General features: G+C 43.9%; 2 long non-coding RNA genes across 2 annotated transcripts in view; one reads left to right on the top strand and one right to left on the bottom strand.

The window, feature by feature from the left end:
- Positions 1-20,807, bottom strand: part of LOC135318937 (uncharacterized) — a 142,022-nt gene that overhangs the window by 30,376 nt on the left and 90,839 nt on the right. The window lies entirely within an intron of this gene.
- Positions 13,594-17,275, top strand: LOC135318936 (uncharacterized). The gene is made up of 3 exons (XR_010377406.1): positions 13,594-13,758; positions 16,968-16,998; positions 17,121-17,275. It is a non-coding gene; the product is annotated as an uncharacterized LOC135318936 (long non-coding RNA).

Raw genomic sequence — 20,807 nt, 5'->3', positions numbered from 1 at the left:
ACAACAAGGTCCTACTGTTGCACAGGGAAGTATATTCAATTTCTTTAATAACATATAATGAAAAAGAATCTTTAAAAAAGTATATGTATATATATATATATTATATATATATAATATATATATAACTGAATTACTTTGCTGTACACCTGAAAGTAACATTGTAAATCAACTACACTTCAATAAAAAACAAAATTAAAAAAAATAGTGCTGTGATGAGAATGCTTGACCACATGTTTCAATTTCTACAATAAACAAGTAATTCTCAAATGAAGACATACAAATGGCCGATAGGCACATGAAAAAATACTCAATAAAACTAATTATCAGAGAAATGCAAATCAAAACTACAATGAGGTATTACCTCACACCAGTCAGAATGGCCATGATTGATAAATGCTGGAGAGGCTGTGGACAAAACCCTCCTACACTATTGGTGGGAATGTAGTTTGGTGCAGCCGTCATGTAAATCAGTATGGAGATTCCTCAAAAAACTAAAAATAGACTTACCCTATGATCCAGCAATCCCCCTCCTGGGCATATATCTGAAGGGAACTCTAATTCAAAAAGATACATGCACCCCAATGTTCATAGCAGCACTATTTACAATAGCCAAGACATAGAAGCAACCTAAAATCCATCAACAGATGACTGGATAAAGAAGTCATGGTATATTTATACAATGGAATACATTATACAATATAAATATGGGTTGCAACCATAAAAAAAGAATAAAATAATGCCACTTGCAGCACCGTGGATGGACCTGGAGATTGTCATTCGAAGTGAAGTAAGCCAGAAAGAGAAAGAAAAATATATAATATCACTTACATGTGGAATCTAAAAAAAAGACAAATGAACTTATTTACAAAACAGAGATAGACTCACAGACATAGAAAACAAACTTATGGTTACCAGGGGGAAAAGGGGGTGGGAAGGATAAATTGGGAGTTTGAGATTTGCAGATAGTAACTAATATATATAAAATAGGCAAACAACAAGTTTATACTGTATAGCACAGGGAACTATATTCACTATCTTGTAGTAACTTATGGTGAAAAAGAATATGAAAACAAATATATGCATGTTCATGTATGACTGAAGCATTGTGCTGTACACCAGAAATTGACACAACATTGTAAACTGACTATACTTCAATAAAAAAAAATATATATATATATATATACAAAAAAGAGAGAAATACTTGAGCAAAGGGTATTGGAGACTTCTGAACTCATGCTCTCCAGAAAGACTACCAATTTACATTCCCACCACCAGATTGGAAGATTATTGCCTCACTCAAGTCTTGCAGGCACCGACTATTATCATCAAAAAAAAAATCTTTGTGAATTTGAAGGCAAAAAATGTATCTTACCGTCATTTAATTTGCATTTATTACTAATAGTGTTAAACAGCTCTTCTCCTTTTTGCCTTTTTAATTTCTTCTGATAACTGCTTTTTATTATTTGCATTTTTTATTGTAATTTTCCTCTTAATGGTGTGTTAGTTGTGTTACGAGGCTATTTTCCCAATTTGTCATTGTCTTTTAATTTCGTATATGATGGTAATTGAGACAGAGCAGTTTACAATTTCAAATTTGCCATTCTTCTTCCTTTTTTTTCTTCATTTCTGCCAAGCTTTCATGCTTAGAAGGTCCTTCTCTACACATTTCATTTATTTACTACTGTGTAACTAATGACACTAAAACTTAGTGGCTTAAAACAATGACCTTTTTAAAAAAAAATTTTACAGTGTTTGTAGGTCAGGGATTTGGGCGGGCTCTGAGGGTGATTTTTCTGCTCTGTGTGATATAGAGAGAAGTCTTTCCGTGTTCACCAGCTGGCTGATTAAAAGAATCCATGATGGTGTCACTCACATGGCCGGAGCCTTGTGGGGGTGGCTGGAAGGCTGGGTTCAGCAGGGAGTGTCCCCTGACTGCATCCACCTGCACTGTCTCACATGGCAGTGTTGGAGCAATTAGAATTCTCACATAGCACCTCAGAACTCCAGAAGGAGGTGTCCCAGCAAACAAAGCAGAAGCCATGAGGCCTTTTTACGACACAGCCTTGGATGTCAAGTCCTCTATCAGTCAAAGCATTTCAAGCCTGCCCAGATTCAGTGGCCTTTTGGGAGAGGAATCATAAAATCTGTGGCCATGTTTGATACTGCCATTCTACCCACGGGAAGTCAAATGCACATTTCCATCGTCTTCCAGCTTGTGTATGCTGCTTCTGCTGTTGTAGTTGCTTCTCCTTCTTTCTCTTTCTTTTTCTAAACATAAATCCTTAATCTGTCTAGAAAGTGTTTTTCTGCAGGCTTATAATGAGGTTCAAATTTGAATATTTCACCTTAATAAATGCCTTCACTGTAACCTCTTCTTGAATAACCATCATTTTGCTGACAGCTAACTTTTACAGACACTCAGGCCTATGTGAATATTCTCTTAATAGGGGAAGAACACCCTTCCCTTTCTCTTGACATTTCTGGCACGCACCTCCCCAAGATAAAAGTGGACCTTCTTGGGTCTGTCTGTCTTTCAGTCTGAGGGACCACCAACCACACCACTGATGCTGGGCAGGCCAGGAAGCGTCTTTCGGAAAGGTCTCCCTTGGCTGGAAGGGCTCTGACTCTGGGCCTGGCTGTTGACCTAACTCGGAGGGGCTCCTCCTTCTCAACCTGCTTTTCGCAATAGCGGGCTCTCCCACTGCAGCGAGCTGTGTGCCTTGGGCTGCTGCCCTGGGCGTGTCTGGGATGGTTTCGTTGCTGTGATTCCAAATGTAACAGTTCCTAGGGAAGACTGCTTCTGAGATGAAGTTAACTTGACTCCTTCTGGTGGGAGAAGCATTAGCTTACTTTTATCAAGGGGCTGCGCTCAGCTAAGCAAGGAGGGGAACTCCAGGACCACGAGGTTGTTTTCCCACGCTCTCCTGCTCCATCGCTAGTCCTTGTCTAAAGCTGGCTCCACCCAACATTCCTCCACCCCACAGGGACCTCTGATCTGGCCTCCAGCTCCCTCACCGACAGCTCTGCTTCCTCCTGTCCACCGCACAGGACTGCCGAGCTAAGCCCTGGGTCACAGGTCTCACTCACCACGCTGTATTCCTCCGCCGGGCCATCCACTTATGACTAACTCCCCACGTGCCTGCTGCAGTTGGCAATGCTACCCACGACCTCCTCCCTCTGTTATTCTGCAAGCTTTATGACCTTACTTGGTTCCACCGAATAGTCTGGGGAGGTATCGACTACTGTTCCCATTTCAGAGCTAAGTGGACGTGTGCTGACAGAGAGGAACGCACCCAACCATGGAGTCAGGAAGCGGTGGAGCAGGAATTTGAACCTTGGGAGTTTGCTTAAATTTTAAACCCTATGTGATGCTTCCTCTCTTCTTTCATCTTAATCCCCGGTTCCTGACTGTGGATGGGTATTTCCACTTCTCCCTGAAAAAAAGTCACAGGAGAAGGACACCTGCTTGGGGACATATAATCCCGTCTGGCAGGAACATCTGAAACTCAGTCCTGTAAATTAACTCAGCTTATCCATCTGCTTCTAGCCAACTCCTTCCGACGGGTAGGAGCCGCCCTCTCTTAGACAAGTGACCACGCCTTCGCTAACTGGCCCCGCCCACTGAAAACTCCTGGCTGTTTCCTCAGGGGAGTCTTTGTCACAACTTAACTCTGTGTTTCCTGACTCACTTCTTTTCCAGAGGAAATCTGCTTCTGTGGCCGGAGCCCAGAGCACATTCCAGCCCTCTCTGGAGAGAAGCAGAGTCAGAGAAGGAAGAGATGTGATAATGTGGGTGGGGTGGGTGGTTCGTGGCTGAGGGTGGATTTGCACCGGTCCTGGGTGGAGGGCCCAGGAGCTGGGGAGAGGCCTGCTGTGCTGAGGGGAAGGGCCCCGCGGAGAGGACCTCGGGGGAGGGAGAAGGCAGAGGGATCAGAGGAGGCTCCTGGAAGGCTGTACCCTTGGGTTCTCTTTGGCCCTTCTGAGATACCGAAATTGGGTTCTGGGCTTTCAGTACCTGCGGGCTTGCCAGATTTCAGAGAGTATGAATAGGAGTGAGACTGGCCAACCTACAGTCCAGTGAACAGATAATGAGTGATCAGTGATGCAGCAACTTGGATCATCAAATTTCATGCTTGATATAAATCTTTGAGGGGAAAACTTGCAGTCATGTCTTCAGGATCAAATGGGTTCTTAACCTATTTCTCTTTGTAAAACTACTATTTTTTTTTAAATAAGGATTATAAGATTTCAAGTTTTTCTAAAAGAACCTTTATGACCCCCCACAGGGAGGCTCTGCTAAAGCTGTGAATTGTATTTTTTTGACCATGAAAAATAGCATTGTACTCTTCAGAGGGAGGCATTGGTCAATTTTGTAACAGAGACTGAAACTGAGGCCAGATAGCACCATTCCAGTCTAGCAATTTATCTGGAACCACGATGTGTGTACCACTGAACCATGCGACACAGCAGGCACTATAAGGAGATGCTGTTTTCGTGCCCCTGGGCACCTCCTTTGGTATTTTGCAGACTAGAAGATTTCGGTGCGACTGTTTCATCCCACACAGATAATAATGGTGGAGCTGCTCCGCTTTTGGAAATCTTTATCTCTTCAACCAGATTGCAGCTCCGAGTAAGGAGGATCCTGGTCTTATAATAGTTTGATTTCCCCAGGCATAACATTAGGATAATTTTACTCATTTCCTTCCTAGAGAGGGCAACAGGGCCAACCTGCTCTGTTGCAGACACTGTTGGTTGCCTGCCAGGGAGCTCCTTCCTTCTCTCTGCCTTGCTATCACGCCTTGATTTGGGTTGCCCTCCTTTGAAGGGTCCTGTCCTCCTTTTTAGGAGCTTAGACTCTGCCTAACCACAGAAGAGGGGACCTCACTGGTCTGGGCCAGTGGTAGTGGCCTTGCTTTGCCTAGTGATTGTTTAAGTGTGGCTAGGTTGTGCTCATTCTGGCCAGTGAGACACGAGGGCCATCTGATGGAGGGACACAAGATGGGGCATCTTTTTTCTGTCTCTGAAGATTGTTAACAGGGTCTGAGGGCTGTTCTACAGCATATCTGGGAACTGTGGGGGCAAGTTGCAGAAAAGCTAAGCTAGATCTATGATGTCTCCATGTCAATGAACCGACCCACTCTGAAACTGTCCTACCTCCAGGCTTCATGTGATATGAAATAATCAACATCCTTATGATTTTTAGCCGCTTGTAGTTGGATCTCCTATCCTCGGCTGTCCAGAGCATCTTACATAGCCTTTGTTTACAAAGGGGAAGTTGATGTTGGCTGGGGAAGTCGAGGCAAAAAGCTCCTTCCTCTCTCCCATGTGATGATAAAGGGGTTGGATGGGTGGCTCTGGCGGGCCTGTCTCCTAAGGAAGCTTCTCTGCTGATACTCTTCAAAGACCTGGTACTGGTGGGAAAACTAATTCTGAAGCTGGAGCTGATTCAAAAATAGAATACATTCAAAAGACAGCAAAGAAGGGTTTTCTCCCATCTGACAGGAGGCGGAACTCCTTGTTGGTACCTCTCTGTGCACCAAGAAGGGATTCCAGCCAAGTGTGCACTAACTGCTTGTGGCTATTTTTGCACAAACATGACTTCAAAATGTGACCTCAAATTGCCAAGTTGAGACTGAGATGAATCTCTGGCAAGGGATGGAGAGTACGTGGTGGTGGGCGTGGAGTGGGGTGGGAGCTCTGGAGCAAGGTGCAGGGCCTTGCTGATAAGCGTACATCAGACATGGGGGAGTGATCGGAGAGCCCTGTGTTGGAGTTTCAAACACGAATAAATGTATCAGCTTGACAGTTACGGAGCATGTGGTACAGGTGAGGCATCGTGTGAGGTACCTGAGAAAGATGGATTGTGGTATCACTGGAGTGAAATGCGTGCAGACTGGCTGCTCTCCCAAATATTCCACGGGATTTCCTTGTTATCAGGGTTAAGAAATGTAGCACTTTAAGTCTGGGAAGAGCCATCAAGCTCCTCCTCTGAACCAGATAGTGTGGGGCAGACAGTAGTAAAGGAGATACTCCCAGAAAACAGCTCCTTTCAGGTATATGATTTGTACACTGAAAGTCAGAGCAAGCAACTCGGTAGAAAGCAAGCATCTGAATGGTGCAGATGACAAGTGCTGGGGGAGTTTCATTCAAGTCAACACATATTTGGTGAGCACTTCAGCATGTCAAATGCTGAGTCAGGTCCCTGGGACACAGGAACGAGTAAGTTCAGTTCCTTCCCTCCCAGGAGTTAAAGGTGCAATGGTAATGACCCAGTAATAGGAGTCATATTAACTAACATTTATGAAGTGTTCATTATTATTGAATGTTCCTATGTGCTTTTTATAAAATAGCTCATTTATTGGTTAATTCTGTGAGGTAGATACTAATATTATCCCCATTTTAGAGACGAGGAGACTGAGGCAGGCAACGTAACTTTCCCAAGATCACAGAATTCGTATAGTAGATAAGAGATGAATGAAGAATCTAACAATGTCTCAATTTTACCTATACTAGATCTAGATATGGAAGAACTAGGCTCTTTAGGCAGAGGAGATATGGTAACAAATGAGTTGCTAGCCCACTCCGGGACTAAATTCCCTCCACGTTCCGCCAGAACTGCCACAGTGGTGTCACTGGCACACAGTCGTGCCTTCCACAGTGGAAAACAGAGAAGTCAAGATAGAAAACTGTAGGAGAACAGCAGCTTTCTTCCACCCACATGCGCTGAGCTGAACTGAGGTTTTATTGAGGACATTTAGTTCTGGGACACCTGGAGTTAGAATCCCCTGGAAGATTATGATTGAACCAGGAGGTAAATCTCCCTAAGTACGTAATCTAATTAAGGCCGTCCACAACAGCCAGTGAATGAGAGGAGGGCTGTTTGGCATCCTACTTCAGGCTCACCTCCCATGGACCTGTAGGTAGACTGAAAAGTGGAGGGAAGGCAGTTTCTGGTCTGCATTATCTTCCCCTCTTAGGGGACCCAGTACGTCCCTCCTGATCCTAGGTCATCTTTTAAAATGACACCACCCATTATCAGTCTTACCTTGGGGTGGCGGTGATATTGTGATTTCTATTAAGAAGTGTATATTTGGTCTTCATCCCATTTCCTGGCACAGAGTTTCTAAAACGCTTGGAATTTCTCATGTGATAGGAGTGACAAAGGTGAAAAGAGAGTGTTTTGTTTTTCACCACAGGCTTCTTTCAACCACACCTGAATTTGTCAATGAGGTGATTTGGGGAAAGCCCCTAGAGAACCAAGCCCTAGGAGCTGGTTGCCAGAAGCAACCATGTGATTCGAGGCTTGGCAGTTTTAGCCCCTTCTCCACCTTTGCAGAGAGGAGACGGTCTGGATGTTGAATCAGTCACCACTGGCCAATAATTTAATCAACCATACGAATGTAATAAAGCCTCCATGAGAATCCCTAAGCACGAGATTCAGAGAGTTTCCATGTTGCTGAGCAAGAACACATCCACGTGCAGGGAGGGTGGACAACCCAGGCACCACGAGGACCAAAACTCCTGAGCTAGGAGCCCTTCTGGACCTCATCCTAGATATCTCTTCATACCGTGATCAGTCAGTAACAGCACACTGTTTTCCTGAACTCTGTCAGCCTTTCTAGGGTTGTGGGGTGGGGGTGGGTGGGTCAGTTAGAGCACAGGGTGAGACCTGTGACTGGCGTCCTGCAGGACGGAGTCCTTAATCAGTGGGATCTGACACTATCTCTGGGTAGATAGTCTCAGAATTGAGTTAAACTGTGGGACACCCCCCACCCCCAGCCAATGTTGGAGAATTACTTGGTGTAGGGAAGAACCCCCATACATTTGGAGTTCAGAAGTCATCTGTGAGTAGAAAAGGAAACAGTTTTCCCTTTCAGCAGCATATGACCTACATCTGCTGGGGGTTACAATCTGTCACATACTAAACCATGGACAGCTCTAAGATGAGGAAGGATGAATTTCTGCCCCAGGAACTGGACTCTTGAATTCACCATGATGCGCAGCCTGCATTCTGTACATTTTTCCTCATTCCTGGTACATTTTCGCACCTTATTCTGCTGGCAGAAACAAATTAACTCCCTACCCCTACCTCACTACACACACCCCCCCCCAAAACTAACTTATCTGTACCCCTAGATGTTTATAGAGTCCTCTGATTAGAAGAAAATGTTCCTCGGCCTCTGGGAAGGACCTGAGATGGACAAACAGGAAGGAGATTCAGAAAGCAAGGGATACATTCTCTCAAAGCATCTACCCCATTCATTCATTCATTCATTCAACAAGAGTTTGTTGAGGCCCTATTTGGTTTGAAGCTCTGTGTGAGGCACTGGAGACACAGTCAAGAACAAGATTAACATGGTCTGTGCTCTCAGGGGTTTTCAGTCTACTGAGAGAGACCAGGAAGGAAACAAAATATTCAATTATAAATTCAAGTGAGTGCTGCAAAGGATAAAATATAGATAATATGACAAAGACGATGGGTGAGGGGGCAAACCTACTGTGCTTCTATGGTCAAGGAAGGAGGTCACGTTTAAAAGAAGACCTGAGGCTTGAGAAATCAGTCCTGGAAAATCTTTCCAGGCAGAGGAAACACTTTACTTTGAGACACTGTGGTAAAAAGAGACTTGAGTGTTCTGGAAATTAAGATGGCTCCTGTGGCTGGAATGTTGAGAGGCAGGAGAGCACTAGGAAATGAGGCTGAAGAAGTGGGCAGGAGCCGTGGGAAGGATTTTGCACTTCATATCAAGTGCAATGAGAAGTCACAGGAAGGCAACATGTAATGACACTTCCTCCTCCTCTTGCTAGAAACGAGGTAACTTCACTTCTGGAGTGACGGAAAGAATGCCTGAGTGGAGAGTAATGAGGGAGGAGCATTTGGTTTACTTTGAAACCTCTGGGCTTTTGAAAGGACTCTGCCCGGCTATAAATTATGTTGTTACATACGGGGTTTATAATTCCAGTATTAGCACTATTAATATAATGAAATGACCTTCAGAGAAGAATTCGAAGTAAGAATGTTTTAAAAGGAAGTCCTATAGAAAACAAAGTGTTTATCAGTGGGGGAGAGGGAGATGGATAGACTAGGAGTTTGGGATTAATAGATACACATTACTGTATATAAAATAGATAAACATCAAGGACCTATTGTAGAGCACAGGGAACTATATTCAATTTCTTATAATGAGCTGTAATAGAAAATAATCTGAAAAAATACGTATAACTGAATTGCTTTGCTGTACACATGAAACTAACATTGTAAATGGACTACATGTCAATAAAAAATAAGAATTATAAAAAAAAAAAGGAAGTCCTGAGTGGAGTCATTGTGACATCTTTAGGTGACTCACTTCCCACTGGACTTCCTCTGGTGGTACAGGTGGAGTGAGACAGAGTCAAAAATAAATACACATTTATTGAGCAATGACTCCATGCTTAGCACCTGTGGTAGATGCTACACTGGCTGCAAAAAACATATAAGTGGTCCCTGCCCTCAAGGGCTTTAAAAGATACTATAGTAGGGATGGTGGAAAGAGTATGTCAGAACCACCGCACGTATCGCCTCCGTTTGGGGTTTCTCGTTGACACATCTCACACAGAATTCAAAGTGGTCCAGGGATGAGGGTTTGGAGGACTCACTTACACTTCATTAGTGAGGCTTAGCCAAGCCAACAGGTAAGCAAGAATGTTCAGATTCTCCTCACCTGCTGTTAGTCTTTCCCACAGGATTATTCCAGACATCTGGAATAGAGCAGCTAACTGGGATGTCCTTTCATTGTCCACTGCATGCTTTTACCACTTGGTGGTAAACTTGTGTAAACACTGGGAATCCTGGCTGCCATGGTTATTTCCCAAACTTTGAAAGTCCAATGGGAACAATCACTGTAGTTTTCTCATAGGGATGGGGGCCTGTCCCCAATGTCCTACTGCCCCTTTTTATTACTAATCAGAGATTAGGAAGAAGAATAGGGATACACGGAGCTTGTGTAGAGAAAACCTGGTTGTTCAGGCTTAGATGCCTCTGAGGTTGTAGGCTGACATGGTAGAATTCAGAGTCTGGACTTGTCATCTTGAGAAAGACATTTGATCTTATTCTTACTCAAATGAACAAGTTTTACCTGAGAAACTCCAGCCAATGATGTCTCACTCCAACTAGTTTCAGATTCCAGGAGAAGTGGAGTCAACTAGCCTTTCCCTTTGCCCAGGAGAAGACTCAGGAGATAGCTATCTACAAGAAACTGAAGCTGGGATCCAAGACCCGCAGTTGGGTGTCAAGACGACTCTTTGAATCTGGGTTCTTTCATGTATTAGTTGTGTGATGCTAAACAAGTTAACCCCTTTCAACCAAAGTTTCCTGATCAACAGAATTAATTTAGTGTCTATATACTAGGCTGTTAGAGAGAATCAAATGAGATTAAATCCATGAAAGAACTGCGTAAGCCACAAAGTACTATACATATGTGAATGAGTCCTGTCACACATACCACTAAGGTAGGTGACAAGGGTAGTGGCTGTCTTCAACTCAGCTCAGCCTAACTCCCACCACTCCTCTACATGGAGGTCCAGGGTCTGAAGATCCATGGTTTCTCATTTTACTCATTTGATGCTGTAGGCACAGGGCCTAGTGTTTAGAACTTTTCCATGCAAGACGTGGGGAAAAAAATGTAACCTCAAAGCATGAAGACTGCAGTATAGGAAAAAGGAAGTGAATGTGGACATTTGAGTAACTCAAGTAACACATGCAAGTAATTAAGTAACACTCAAGTAACACAACCTAACTCAAGACGAGTTGTATATCAATTGTTTAACATGTGATAAAGGTGCATTTTAATCTTCTTACGATGAAGGACAGGACCTCTAAAAGGAAGTTCATAGAGCCTGTGTGATATGTGGGCAGCACCGTCTGTGTCCATGGAGAATGTGAACCAGGAACAGAGGCCTTTTCTCTTTCTCCAGCTTAAACCCACATTCATCTGTTACAATCTGACATCACATCTATTTTTAACTGCATCATAAATGCTCTTTTTGCTTCTTCCTCTAGTGTCTGACAACTTGTCCATATAAGCTACAGAAGATGACCCAGCTCCAGATTTATTCAACTTCAAGATTAGATATGTCTACTTTCTGTATGTTTTGAGGAATGTTTATGCTCAGGAAGGTCTCCTCCAATTTCCTCCTCCCTGTCACCCCCTCTTATCCTTCTATTTGTATGGGATTCACAGGGCTCTGGTTATCTGACCTTGGGCATGCCCTTTCCCTGCTTGCCCTTCCATTTTCTTCTCCCTGCAGTGAGATGGGTGACATCTAGGAGGGTGGATGACCAAGAAATCCAGCTTTCATGGACTGTGCTTCTGGCGGCAGTTCCAAATGACTCTGTCATCCAACTGTGTGCCCTAGACAGTAGGTGGACCCTTTCATAACCTGTTCCATGGAAGAGGTCAGGCTTCAGTTGACCTTGGCATGTTCCTTTCTTCCAAGCTGACAAAACTTTTCAGGTTTGGAAAACAGTCTGGTGGGCTTGCCTGCTGAAGTGTTGCTTAATATGTGTGATTAAAAACAAAATGTTCAGAGAAATGCAAATCAAAACTACAATGAGGTATCACCTCACACCAGTCAGAATGGCCATATCATTCAAAAGTCCACAAACGATAAATGCTGGGGAGGCTGTGGAGAAAAGGGAATCCTCCTACACTGCTGGTGGGAATGCAGTTTGGTACAGCCGTTATGGAAAACAGTATGGAGATTCCTCAAAAGACTAAAAATAGACTTACCCTATGACCCAGGAATCCCACTCCTGGGCATATATCCAGGAGGAACCTTAACTCAAAAAGACACCTGCACCTCAATGTTCATAGCAGCACTATTTACAATAGCTAAGACATGGAAGCAACCTAAATGTCCATCGACAGATGACTGGATAAAGCAGTTGTGGTATATTTATACAATGGAATACTACTCAGCCATAAAAAAGAATAAAATAATGCCATTTGCAGAAACATGGATGGCCCTGGAGAATGTCATTCTAAGTGAAGTAAGCCAGAAAGAGAAAAAAATACCAAATGATATCACTCATATGTGGAATATAAAAAAAAAAAAAAAGACAAATGAACTTACTTATAAAACAGAAACAGACTCACAGACATAGAAAACAAACTTATGGTTACCAAGGGGAAGGGGGTGCGAAGGGATAAATTGGGAGTTTGAGATGACTATACCTCAATTTAAAAAAAAGTGAAAAAAAATTAAATTAAAAAAAAGTAATGGAACTCTTTCATCTCAGGAACAGAAAGCCAGGTGACATTTATTTTTCTCTGATTAATCATCCCACTTTCCCCACGGGGCTATCTGTGATGGTAGATGATGGGCGATGGAAGTGCTGATTTACCTGCTCTGTTGGCTGCCTCCGTGCTGACGGAACCCTGTTTTGGTTCAGGTATCGGTGACCATACTCTTCAGAGGAAGAGAGGTTCCCACCTAGCCCCAGGAGGCGGGAGAGTATGGATTAGATAATCCAGTCACAGTAACCCCGTTCCTTTTGTCTGTAATTTTGCGCTGTAATTTCATCCAGTGTGATGTGAGGAGAAATCTGCTAGGGTGGGGGAACCTACAGGGAAATGTTTTTCTCATTCTTTAAATGATGATACAGGGTAGGAATGCTCCCTCTTTTCCTGCCTCCCTGTCACTGTGTGAGTAGACAGTGCTGGGAAATGTAGCAGTTACCCGGATACCGTGAGAACAAACACCCACAAGCTGAGGAAGGCAGAGAGGAAACAGAAAGAACCTGGGTCCTTAGTGACATCTTGGAGCTGCTCCTTTATGTAACGGTGGAACTTCTCCGCTTTGGAAGCTCGTATTGTGAGACAGACTCATTTGTCCTGTTGCTCAGGGCCACGTCTGGTTGGGTGTGCTTGTTATAAAAGCCTGCTAATGGCTGAACGAAGCTGCCTCTTTGGTGCCCACGTTTATCTTTCTGCTTGGAGAGCGTTTGGGAGAAAGTATCAGTGAGGCAGAGGTACCTCAGAGGGCAGCCTCGTACCAGAGCCTTTCAAACCAGTCCACGAAGTGGGGCTAGGGGGACGGGATTAGGGGGAGGGGGGAGGGGGAGGGAGCAGGAGTCCCCTGTAGGACTAGGGGCTTGGGGGTGGCGCAATCAGAGTCCTGACAGCCCAAAAGCTGAAATTTATTTGATCTCTTCTGTCTTTAACTTTTAAATTCAGGTGACATTTTCATTCTGTCCCTAATGTCTTTTCTTTGTATAATATTAATATTTTACCTACTTACAGTTCACCACATTGACTTCTCCCATGCAAATTTTCAGTGTAAGGTGACACTGAAGTGACCGCTGGCAGTGTGTTCTACACGATGCCAAAGGGCAGAGCGTCTGCTTTCAGAAGGAGTAAGTGGACGGGAGCTGAAAAGGCCCATGGATTATTGTCACAAACACAGAAGAGGTTAAAGCAAAAGGGAGTAGGTACACGGGTTAATGTAGCAACTTTCCCTTCCTGGGAATCCTCAGCCTAGAAGCTCCAGGCAGGTGGTGGTGAGAAAAACCAACCACATTCCTGCCCCAGATAAGGTCTGGGTCGGTGAATTCCCAGGCTGCACAGGCCACTCTTGAAAGAGTTGAGTCATCAAGGCCGAGAATCCAGGTGCTTTGCCCCAGGCTGTCGCTCAGTGTCCCACTTCCCCGCGCTTCACCGACTGTGACAGGCTGCCACTTCAATCAGATGTGAAGGGCCAGAGCGCTGGGCACGATTTGGGGTAAGTTCTTCCTGTATCCCTCCCACCCAGAGAAGCTCCTTTGGTGAAGTTTAAACCCTGTTTCTGTGAAAGTCCCCTACAATCGCAGCTGGGGGAAGCCGGGGACCTTGCTCCTCCCGTTCCCTGCTGGGTTCTCAGTGCCTGTGACTATGTATGGCACACAGTCTAATCTTCATAAATATTTTTTGAATGACTGATTTTGAAGAGATTGCATCAGGGATACTTTGAAGGCCATTCTGTAGGAGAGAGGAACGTGCTTTGAGAGTTTAGACAGGAATGGAGAGGAACAAATGAAGACAGGGCCCTGGAAATCCAGCAGCAGATCTCAGAAGGCACCTACAGAAGGAGCTGCTGGGGGAGGCAGGGGTGTGGACCTGAGGACGGCCCACTGCCCAAGGTGCCGCTCAAGTTCTCGTAAGCCACCCGGGAGGACACAGTCCATCTTTTCTTGTGTGACAACTTCCGTGCGCCTGGGTGGAGGGTGTAGGCCAGGAAGTGCTCTTGTGCCTGGGACTCACAGGTCTGGGATCTATCCCCTTGGCACCCCACCCATGGCCCGGCCAGGAGGACTGAATCTGATAAGATTTTCCTCAGTCCCCGAGTAATTACCTCTTCCTGTTCAATTACCCAACAAATTCTCAGATCATCAGTCAACCCCAAGTGGGTGTTTTCCACACCCTGGAGGAAAGGCTGTGGGGAAGCCCCTGAATTACTGGTGGAGATCGTTTCCAGGGCCTCCATGCCAGCCCCCTGCTGCCTAGCTGTCTGCATGGGGCCTCTGCTCGCTCCGCTCTGTCAGCAACAACCTGGCCTTTCGCTTTCTGGGTTCAAGAACCTCTTGAACTCAATGGCTGTGTTCCATCTGCTCTCTCAGATGGCCTTACCTCTCAAATTACATTAACCAAAGGATGGAAAAATTAGTTCAAAGGTTCTCGGCTGATTCTCCCAGCTGAGATTACCCAGGTAGTGGGCATGGTGATTGGACACACAGGCCTTCAGGTCAGCCCAGTGGCTTCCATTCCTGCTGTGTCTTTCTGGCTGGTTGAGTCTGGACAATTCACTTAACATTTGTAGACTTTAGAGTTCTTCACCACAAAAGAGGTTAACTAATGATAGAATCTTATGGGGTTTTTCCAAGGATTAAAATAATGTATATAAGGCATTTAACACCAGACTTGACATATAGCAAGTGATCAATAAATGTCAACTATTTTAATTTTTGCTTCTCCTTTTTATTCTTCTGTTTCATCTTTTGCCTAAATTGATAAAAGCTTTCACCTCCTCACAGGATGAATGTGTTCATGGGGAGTGAAGATAAGAATGGTAGGGGGTAGGGGGCAGAGACATTCTTCTGTTTTATTTTTTTAAGTCATCAGATACATTTAAAAAAAATAACAGAGAGGTGGATCAAGATGGCAGAGTAGGAGAATGTGGAACTTACCTCCCCCTAAAAACAGATTAAAAAATACATCTACATGTGGAACAACTCTCATGTGAAACTAACTGGAAACTGGCAGAATTCCTACACAACCAAAGCTACAAGAAAGATCACCACATAACCAGGGAAAAGGGCAAAAAGGCATTGGGTCAAGACCTGCACCTCTGGGCGGGATCTGAAAGGAAGAGGTCTGCACAGGTGAACTCTCACCACGGAGAGCAAGCAGGTTGAGCCACAATGTGGGCAGCCTAGTCCTGGGGTCCTGCATGGAGGAGACAAGTCTCCTTGGTTGCTTGGAGAACCCTGGGGCAGACAGAAGGGCTGGAGAAGCCTAGAGTCTGCTTGCAAGGAGGGCACGCATGTTGGCTTGCCAACAATCGGGTCAGAGAGAACCTTGCACTGGTGGCTACTGCCTCCCCACCCTTCTCAATCTGAGTGGGACAAACATTCCTGCCCCCCTCACTCCACATCACAGCCTGGTGTGAGATCTGGGTCAACTGGATTCTGGGAAAAGACCTGGTCTAGCTATGCAGAGAAACAGACTGGGAGGGTTGGGGCTGGGGTGTGATCTGGGTAGGGCAGCGGCGGCCGTTGTCAGCACGTGCAGGAGCACATAGCGGTGCATCTCCCAGCAAGAATACCCTGGCTCCACTCACTCCACACCACAGCTTATAATGAGGCGTCCCCTCACACCAGTTAGAAAGGCCATCATCAGAAAGTCTACAAATAATAAATGCTGGAGAGGGAGTGGAAAAAAGGGAATCCTACACAGTTGGTGGAAATGTAAATTGGTATAGCCACTATGAAAAACAGTATGATAGTTCCTTAAAGAGCTAAAAATAGAGCTACCAGATGATCCAGCAATCCTACTCCTGGCTACATATCTGGAAAAAATGAAAAGTCTAATTTGAAAAGAAATATGCACCCGAATGTTCCTAGCAGAACTATCTACAATAGCCAAGACATGGAAACAACCCAAGTGCCATCAACAAATGATTGGCTTAATAAGAAGCTGTATATGTGTGTGTGTGTGTGTGTGTGTGTGTGTGTGTGTGCACACGAGCACGCGTGCGTGCCATGGAATATTACTCAGCCATAAAAAGAATGAATCACTGCCATTTACATCAACATGGATGAATGCTGATGCTAGAGAATATGATGTGTGATGAAAAAAGTCAGAGAAAGACAAATACTATATGATATCACTTATATGTGGAACCTAAAAAATAATACAAATGAATCTATGTGCAAAACAGAAACAGACTGACAGACATAGCAAATGAACTTACAGTTACCAGAGGGTACAGGGAGGTGAGTAGGGACAGATTAGGAGTGTGGGATTAACAGATATAAACTACAATACATAAAATAGACAAGCAATAAGGATTTACTGTCTAGAATAGGGAATTACATCTAATATCTTATAATTACCTATAATGGAATATAATCTACAAAAAACCCCTGAATCACTATGCTGTACACCTGAAACTAACACAGTATTGTAAATCAACTCCACGTCAATTAAAAAAGAAAAACTTGCCACCACTTATCGAAGACCAGGCATTTCACATAATGCAGTGCTTTTGAAGCACATCCACAAATTTTGGATATTCCTTCAAAAGGAGAAGGGGTCTAATTCCTCTCCCACTGATTATGGGCTGGTAGTAACAACTCACTTCTAATGAACAGAAGGCAGTGGAAGTCATGCCGTGTGACTTTCAGGGCTGGATATAGTAAAGGTGATACAGCTGCCTCTGTTTCTCTCTCTCAGGACACATGCCTTTGAAGCCTTGATCTGCCATGTAAGAAATCCAGGGACCCTGCAGGAGAAATGCAGGACGGCCAGGTGGGGAGGCCCCAGGGGGCTGGGGGGAGACGCCCAGGCAGTCCCAGCTGCCCCAGCCCCTACAATTTGTCTTCCCAGCCCCAGCACCAGAACTGTGAATGAAGAAGCTTCCAAAATGACTATAGCTCTAGCCACCGGCTGACTGCATCCTGATGAATGAATAGCCCAGCTTAACTGCTTCCAAATTCCTGACCTACAAAACCCACAAGATCTAATAAACAATGATTGCTGTTTTAAGCCACTAAATTTTGAATTGATTTGTCATGCATTGATACATAAAAAATATGTATGTTATCAACTAACAACACTGCGCGATAGGTATTGTAATCTCAGTTTTTACAAATGAAGAAACTAAGGTTTAGAGAACTTAAGAAACACTACTCAGAAGATGCAGAGCAAGGACACAAATGTTTGTCCACGTGACTCCAGAGATCATGCTTGACCCACTGCACTGTGGCTGCCTCATTTGATCCTGGAGAAAGTTGAAAAAAAATGAGTAAACATGCTTTTTCCTGCACCTGCCCTATAAGCTTCTCAATATTATAGGATAAAGCACATGATCCTTGTGTGCTTCCTAGATTGTGTTTAGAAGAGCACCACCTGCTCAACACACTCTGGACTCACTGAAGGTAACTGGCAAAGAGAGTTTACTGGAAGGCTCTTAGCATCACTCGTCTCCTTGGGGATGAGCAGGACTGCTAGCAGGAGGGGGAGTTAGCTGACCCAGAGAGCCCAGGATGCCCTGGTGAGGCTTGTAGATGGCGAGCAACCCTGAACTCAGGGCAGGGAAGGAAGAGACATATGGTGTGTGGTGGAAAGCGGTAGAGGAAGACGGAACAATCAAGGCGAGGAGTAGGAGAGCAGCTGAGAAGATGAGAAGTGGCACACAGTGACAGGAGTCCAAGGAGCAAGGAGAAGATCATTCATGGAGAGGACAGATGAGTGTTCCCCAGAGACAAATGACAAGGGCTCCTGCAGCGGCAGAAGGGACGTGATTGGCTGGGTATGAGCCCCACAGGGATGCACGTGTCACAGTTCACTTTAGAATCACTACCCTAGCCTCTGGACCTCTAAGATGCTGTGCCTCTGAAAAACAAATGTTTCTGAGAAGACACGGTCTGTTCATTTAGGTTAACGTCTATTGAGCACCTTTTGCATGTCAGAGACCTATTAATGATAGGACATATATAATACAAATGAAATGTGGTTTCTTCCCTGGAGTAGCTTGACGTCTGGAGGAGAATAAAACCTTTTTGAGCCCATTGTGTGCCCAGTCCTATACTGGGTGATTGGTATCTCATGTAATCTTGACACCAATCCTATAAAATAGGCATTACTACCTTTATAAGAAACTGAGCATAGAAAGAAACTTCACATTCTAGTATTATAGAGTTTTCCTTCTCTTTCATATTTTTAATCTCCTTCTCTGTGCTGAATTCTGGATTTTTAATTCAGATCTATCTTGGTTGACTAATTCTTCCTGCAGATGTGTTTAATCTGCTCTTTAACTTAGCTTTAAATTTAATCAGACTATTCCCTTCTAGGAGATAAATTTTTCCAAAATTGCTTGTTTCTTGTTAGTTTTCTTATTTTCTCATGTTTTAGTTGTTATCTTTAATTTATTAATAAATTTAAAAACACATTTTTATAATTTCACCAATAATTGCATTGTCTCAATTCTTAGGAATCCAGTTGAGCTCTTTTTGTCTTGCTGACTCTTGCTCATGGTGGCTTAATCACTTATGCTCTTTATAATTTTCACTTTTGAGCTCATGTTTGGCTTGGCTTTAATCTGTGGGAGTCCTATGGAGCCTCCCTTGAGTATTTCTCCCTCCAGATATGATTTGCCTTGGCAATTGCTAAAAGCTTGATTCTGTTAATAATCTAGGACTATTTTATACTCATTTCTTAGCCTGGGGCTTCTGAGAATATACAGATAGTGTAAACACGAACCCTTCATCCACATGAGTGCGGGTTGGGGTTATGAATTCTCAGAGGAGGTTTTTTCCAAGGAGCCCTGGATAGTATGTCAAGTATTGTTGTTATGTCCCCCTTTCCAGTGGGTAGATGTTTTTCTTGTTCTCCTTTCCTGAGGGTGGTATTTCAATGTTCCTGGCTTTATGCAAGCTCTTAGATTCCTCCCTCCACTTTGTGCACTTCAAGGAACTGTCTCCTGCTCTCATGTGATTTTTCCATGGGTAAAGAGAATGCAAGTGTCTTTCAGGGCAGTCTTATCTGCAGGACTCTCTGGGGGCATTCCCTTATTTTCATACAAGTTCAGTTGTACATTTGAGAGCCTCGCCATATGTAATCCAGAAATTTTAAGAGCTTTTTGTTGGGATGGTTTGCATATTATATAGCCTACCGTATTTTCGGAGGTGGAAGCCACACACGTTTACGTAAACCATGTGCTAGTGAATGCTTCGTGTCTTTATTGTTTTCCAGTTATTGATTATAACCTTAACTCTTTAGAAAATTTTAAAGCTAAGAAGTCCTCTTCATACTTATTCTCCCATAGGAATCTTTGCTTTCTTTTTATAGATAAGAAAACTGGGCTCAGATTTAGGTGACTTGTCTAATAATAACTACTATTTTTTTGACACCTATTCTGTATCAGGCTCTATAACTGTATCATGGAAAATGCTCATAGCAGACCCGTGAAGTGGTTCTTGCTTTCGGTGTCATGGGGTCGAGAAAGCTAGGTGTTGAATGCTTATGTAACTAAGCTTCAGGCTAAGGTCCTGTAGCTTGTCGCACTCAGGCCTGCCTGATTTCAGAGCCCCTTCCCTTTCCAGTGCTCTCCCTGTTCATTCCGTTTCCCCAGGCTGCCTTCCTAGGTGTGGGCTTAATGAGGGCATTGAGGCATTTTACTAAGAATCTGTACTTGGAAAGTTCTTTGCTAATACATGTGTTTATCAGTAACCATAGTTCATTTGCTAGTTGCAAATGTGCACTGTGTGTTTTTTCAATCTCAGTTACATCTCGGGGCAAAAGCTCTTTTGGAGCCTTCAATGACCCGAATGACCCCAGACCCTACCATTTACTGTTGTTACCTGCTCATGGAGTAGAGACCTTGCCTAAAGATTACTAGGTCATCTCTCAAGCTGCGTTTTTTTTAATCCTTTCCTTTATGAGCCATGAATTTATTTTTCAGATAGTGTTTAACACAGAATCCTACTATAAATCAGATAAATTAGAGAAGCGGTTGGCCCTTCCTGAGGAAGCCTCCTACCAAAGTTCATTTCATGAAAAATTAATCACCTTGTAAAAACCATGTATAAACAAGTAAAAAAGAAATTAAAAATCACTGGCTTTAACAAGTTCAACTATCTGCTAATATAGCTCTTGATTCTTAGTTTTTACTTTCTAATATTTTTGTACTTATAATTATTCAATGAGCCTGGGACATTGAAAGACTGTCTCTAAGGAAGAAAAAAGAAATTATACACTGAACCTGATATGCTGAACCAGCTCTCGTCAATTCAGTCCAGCATTCCTAATTCGTCACTCTCAGTGAAGAAACATAGTGTCCACCAGCCAGAGTCAGAGGTAGGAAACTGGAGACTTCAAAAGAAATTTCTCCTCCCAGTCACCACCTTGTATGCTCCTGGGGAAGGCATCTTTTCTCTGCCAGTCTGGGTGCTTCCGTGTAAAAGCTCTGGGAGACCCTGCCTTGGTTTTGACGCGAAAACCAAAGTCTGAACTCTAAGACCAGTGGTCTTTCTACTACACAGCAGTCTTCCCTTGTCCTTCCTCTTTTCCCTC

This window comes from Camelus dromedarius, chromosome 23, assembly GCF_036321535.1.
Source record: "Camelus dromedarius isolate mCamDro1 chromosome 23, mCamDro1.pat, whole genome shotgun sequence".
In the NCBI taxonomy this organism is placed as follows: Eukaryota; Metazoa; Chordata; class Mammalia; order Artiodactyla; family Camelidae; genus Camelus; species Camelus dromedarius.
This window is presented reverse-complemented; position numbering and strand designations above follow the sequence as displayed.